The sequence below is a fragment of the Larimichthys crocea genome, chromosome I, assembly GCF_000972845.2.
Source record: "Larimichthys crocea isolate SSNF chromosome I, L_crocea_2.0, whole genome shotgun sequence".
Taxonomy (NCBI): domain Eukaryota; kingdom Metazoa; phylum Chordata; class Actinopteri; family Sciaenidae; genus Larimichthys; species Larimichthys crocea.
In genome coordinates, this window is record NC_040011.1 from 5211263 (window position 1) to 5217618 (window position 6356).

Genomic DNA, 6356 nt, shown 5'->3' on the forward strand with positions numbered 1-6356 from the left:
GTGCTACATGTGGGAAATAATGACTGTGTATGGAGTATATCTGTGTAAAAGGCTTCATTCAGCGTTTCTCCCTCTCCTCCGTCCCGTAACTATAGTAACTCACGGTGACACTCTTTGTAATGATTTTTTGGATTTTGGTTAGTATGGAAAAATTATGAAAATCATAAATATATAGCCTGATTGTACCTCGATGCTGAAATATGATTGCACGTGACAATCGTGCAAAAGTTTCACTTATTGTTATTTAGTCCCAGTGCTGTTTGTTTGATGTATTTTTCTGTTAAATGATTATGAGGCTCACTTGAAACAATATTAATAATAGGAAAAATAAAAACATGTACTGAAAAGTATCTAGTTTGATTTCATAGACATGGTTATGTGTGGAGTTGAAATCGTGTGCATTGTATTATTTCTTTAGCAGGTGTCAAGTAACATCACCTGTAACATGTTTGACAAATTGTAAATGGGGAATATGACTTGACTGCAGCTCAAAAACAATTTCAGTCAAAGGATTTGCTTTAATGCATGCATGTTCTAACAAAGACTAAGTATTGACATGACTCATTATTTAATACACAATGACTACTTGCTCAATTTCAACCTGGTTTACGTTACGACTTCTGGCATATAATGAAGAATATAATTGAATATGAATAAGATGTCACGTAGTTACTGTACTAAAAGCTTATGTATTCTAAAATGACCATTTTAGCACCATGGCAACATGTAGCTACACACATCAATCATGTATTCGTGACTGCCTTTTTCCATATGGTATGTTTAGACATATAATTAGCAGTCGAGGAGGGTGCATGATGTTCAAAGGATGTATGGATCTATAAGGGTCTCTGAGAGGTAATGTCATTATCTCCTCTCTCAGATGTCATAGAACCCAATTAGGGCCTCAAAGCCATTTTTGTTCTACAGGACAAAAACATTTGCTTGCAATTCAGCATACTCATAATGTTCGCTTTAATGTGAATCAGACTGAGGATGCTCTTGATTTGTGTTAAGCAAGGTCACAGGATCTATCTGTTTATCTCTGTGGAAGTCCCTAAAACATCTGTCTGACCAGCTGAGAGGCCATTTGAGAGAATCACAGAAAAAACTATAATTAGATCAAATTCATGTTGTTGTCTGAAAAACCTTGAGGTGGTGCACCATTGCAAGACAGTTGGGCTCAGTTTCTCTTGTCTCTTTGGTGCCCTTAACTATTTAGCACTTATAGCAGATGCTTTCACTGACAATACGTTGAACAATATTGTATTTTTATCCAACTTTGTGTGATTTTGTGCAAAGTGTAGGTTACATGTACCTGTTTTTGAATTATTTTTCCACTGGTGTTTTGAACATATCTGTTTAGAACTGATGAATGGGTATGTGAGCACTGTTAACTCCCATGACTACTAAATCCTACACATTTGCCACCCAGGTCAAACTCACAGCATTTTTTTTCATGGCAAAAACCCCCAGAAGAAATTAGATTTTGGGACTTAGGCGGGCTGAAGGAAACACCTGGGTTCTTTTTTTTTCTTTTTCCAGAAACAATGCCCTGGTTACTTTGAACAATTCACAAACCTCACTGTGACAGTATTCAAATGTGCAACCTGGACTTGAACGACAAGCTGCTGTTGAGTTTTTCCCATGTCATTTTCAGTCCTTTGAGCCCCTATAATGAAATTCCATTCACCTGCACTGTGTAGCAGAAATCTCAAAGGACGATCTCAAAAACTTGAATTTGCCTGCCTGGATACCACTGTGGTCCTGTTCACACCTGGCATTAACATGTGTCCTGGGTGATCTGCGACAATTCTTAGTACAGCTGTCAATGCACTCAAGGACGCATTGAGATCTGAATATTCTGAGGATTCTTTTAGCAGTTTTAGCAGGATGCTGGCCACTATTTCAAACACACTGATTTCCATTCGTTCACTGCAATGCAAATGACATATTTGGGCTCACTTACCTGACAAGAAAACCAGAAGATGTTTGTGAGCACACAATCTGCGTCAACTGATTTAATCGCTAAACTAGTAAAAAAGTACATCCGAGACAAAAAAGTTAACCTTGTGAAACAGCCAGGACAAATTTTTAATCATTCATGCCTAAAGTCAATACATTAAGTTAATTATGTATTGTATTATTTAGGTTTCTTGCTAAAAAAAAAAAAACAACAAATAAAAATCTTATGTATGGATAGAAGATGTTTGACCACACTGTTTACCTTTACAGAAGACAACATTTTATTGATGATAGTCGTTAAATTTGACAACAGTAACCAATATAGGCCACTTCTTTGTCGCCAGACACCCATTAAAAACTTAAAAACTATTATAAATTAAATTATTATAAATTATTATTTTGGCCTTATGATAAATTCTGTGGCACCATGTCTATTTTTTCCCCAGCATGTTGTTAAAAACAAAACATGTGTTTTGTTTGCAAACTGAAATGATGGTGGTTTGTGATGGTAGGAGAAGAGATCTGTTCATAAGTGGCAAACATGAAGACGCATAATACCACTTGTGAACCACTTAGAGCTGTCGTCTTATGATCGAAACACTCATGATGCATATTATTGCCAGGTGTAAACAAGCTCCACAGGTAAGAGAGAAAATATGTTTCGACCCTTTAAAACTCATTTCATGAGTGTTTTCATTGCCAGCACGTACAGTGTGATGGGATCTGTGCATGTGGTCCTTACTCACAGTGATGCAAAACTGGTTTAGTGACCTGGATCAGACAATGTTCCAATTTCTAATCAAATTACCATCTGATTGCAATCTATCCAAACAGCTGTTCTCAGAGGTGGCCTTGAAGATTAAGGCAGTGTTTCTGCTTTGCATCATGTTATTCTTCATCAAATTAAGTAGAACTCACATCCCACTTTCCACCACTGTTGATGCACTGTGTTAGTGGCAGATCATAGTCAAATTAGTGTCTGGAAATTACATTTGAGGGGAAGGCTGGCCACCTGCAATCTGTGCAGTCCATTCCAAGTCAAGTATATTTTAGTATAATATTGCAAGCCGAAGACACTCTTTATGAGAGAGAATTGATTAAAGCTTTTTGCTTGGGTGCTCTTCAATTACAGGTTATACATTTAAAGATGTCATTGCAGCATTAGATCATCCTGTGTCTGTATGCAAGTTGGCAAATCTACAACAGTTGAAGAGAATAGAACCACATTTGTTGAGATTGCTCTGTTCATCAGAGAATGTGGCAGTGTGTTTCCTAAAGCACTGAATAAGATAATGCCCTCCAAACTCAAGTGTCTTCAGTGTTTTTTATATCAAACTTGGATGCATCAGCTTTTTAGTGAAATATATCAACAATTGTCAGGTTGATTGCCACAAAATGTGGTACACATATTCATGTTCTCCTTAATATCAATTAACTTTGGCGATCCCTTGACTTTATATCCTGTCAAGTCAAGTCAGCTACTTTTAGAATTATTTATTATTTAACCAGAATCAGCAATCCACATTTTTATAAATAAACTATGAGCCCAGAACAGAACAGAAACAGTTCAGAGCAGAATCCAGGACTTCAGAAACTCTGGCTATTCCACCGGTTCTCTCCTCCAGGGCTTTCCGGCACTCAGCAGTTCTGCTGGCGAGCAGCAAATCTGTCACAATTCGGATCTTTTCAACTCATGTGAACAAGTCGAGAATAAAACAGAATCTGAGTATTTGCATTGCCCAATTTGCATAAGTTGTGTCATATGGCATTTATTTTTTATTTGCTTTCTGTGTGAACACACCATGAGAAAGGATGTATAGGGAAAATAAAATTGGGCCTAATATTAAGCTTTGCTGTACTCCACAGGAGATGGGTGCAGAGCTAGAGGAGGCATTATCAATTCTAACAGAGGGCGATCTTCTCTTGGAAGTAATAGGCAATCTACTAAAGGGCCTGTCCCTGAAAAACCAAGTGAATGGGTTGAACATCTGTGTTGGTGGGAATTAGAATAGTGTGAATTTAACACAAAAACACATTATCAGGAGAGCAAATGTGTGCAATGGTACATTTGTCCAGGATACTGAATTTGAAGAAGCTAATTTGGAAAAAGAATGACTTTTTTCATGAATCTTGGATAAAAACAAGAACTTTGAAATTAGTCTGTAATTATTAGGAGCAGAAAGATCTAGGTTTTGATTTTTTGTAGCCACAAGGGAATAATGTCCTAAGGATAACTAAGAGTCAAGGAAGTCAGAGGAATGGGTTGATGATGGTGGGTGGTTGAAGATGATGAGAAGTAGTAGTTTCACTTTAACGTATCATAGGAGACTGAGGCAACCAAAGCCCGCTCATGCCCAACATGTTTGGTCGATACTACAAATGTAAACCAAAAATCAGTTAGAGAATCACAACCCACAGTGTCTCTTTAATACTATACCTTATTGAACTAGCTGGTTGGAGAAGAGGATTACAATCCCAGCTGAAAAATAATAAAGATTTGGTCTTCCTGCTTCTCAGTCCCTATGGTGCTTAGTCCTAAGTGTTGCTGTGACATTGGTATTGATTTATCCTGATATTCATTATCCAGTCAAGTCTGTGTTTAATGCAAGCTGGACCAGCAACTCCTTTAAAGATGTTAACAAAGCAGGGAGGGTTGCTATTTTTAGATATCATGCATGCACAGCTAAAGGGCATCTAAAGGACATACAGCACAAATGTAAAATTGCTTTTGTGTATTCATTTTTTATGTTTGCAGTTTTACAATGTAAAACTCATAAAAGTGCATAGAAAATATAAAAAATATGTTCATTATAGTCGACACATTCTGACAGAATTCTCCTACTGATTGCTTTCCTGAGAAATATGTCAACTGGAATGAGACCATGGAGCAGAAAATGTAAAGGAAAGTGCAATTATAGACACGTAGTGCATCCAAGCAAAAGCTCAAGGTGACTATATGTAATGTGTTTCACATCGTGTGCAGTGGCTGCAGGAATCTTCAATACTTCAAATCCTTCAGTATTTCATAAAAACTTGTCTCTGCCTGATCTGGCTGGATTATCATCTCTGGAGAAGATGATGCTCAATACATGCTTGAAATTGTATTACCTACAAGGAGTGCTCTTGAAATATTGATCCAATCTGAACGACTTCTGTTTGTAATGCCACTTTCGATCTCATGTCTGGTAGGGTCTCTTCAGTATGTCTGTGGAAAAGAAACAGATGTACACAATTGTTACCAAAATCAAATACAGGGCAAAAGACCTAAGAGACCATATATAAGCAAGAATAAGAAAGAATATTAACTTTAGTGATTATTAGATATGAGACTATTTTTCTCTTTCACAACAACTGGGCTAACCTAAAGGTCTTTAATACCTTTGAATTCATATTTATTATTTATTCAAATGAAACACATAGAGCTGGTGTGTGTACTATACGTTTGGCTGCACTTGGTTTTGACTCCTTTTTCAAGGAAGAAAAGGCAACCTGCCGAGATACAAATGTACTTGTATTACAGCTAAATAGTTACACTAAAATATGTACAAATATAATATACAGAATCTTGATTCATATTTGATTGGTAGATGGACTCACTGAGAATGATTTGTCAGTCACAAGGTAGCCATGCCCTATTTGCTTTAGGGCATGGCTACAGTACCTCGTGACTCATCATTCTTCCCCACTTTATTGTCTAAGACCAACATTTATTAAATGAACATCATGCTGTATGGGAGACGGCTTAAAACTAGTCATTGAGACCATAAACTCACGAGAAAATTGTTTACTGAGGTAATAAATCAAGTGAGAAGTAAGGTTTTTACATACACACATACACATTCAAACTTGCAGCCCAGTGCACTGCCCTGTGTTGGCCATTCAAAGTATGTAAGTTTAAGAAATTTCTGTGTTGACTTCATTCTTCCAATCCAGAAGCTGTGTTTATTAATTTATACATATTTAACTTAAAAGGACCTCTTATTGCTAATAAATTCCACATAAAGAGCAAAACCAACCAAACATTTAGAAGGCTATATAAGTTAGTGTGTCTGTGCTATTGTTGTCCAAAACACATGAGTCACACCATTGCACTGGGTGACATGTTCCTTCATTACCATGAACCATTACCATTTTGATTACCTTTAATACTTGCATTAAATGCATACATTAAATCTATGAATGAGTATCAATCTGCTGCTGAAAATAGTCCAGAATAAATTATTTATTTACATGCGTAAGAGCTGTTTGTGACCCTGTTTTTAAAGAGTGAGGTCTTCAGTAGGACCCATGGGCTTGGAAATTAGAGCCACACACAAGGAAGGGAAGTCAGAGAGGATTGAAAAACAACAACAAATTGGTTCAAATTGTGTCATGTTTTTTTTTTATTGAAATGA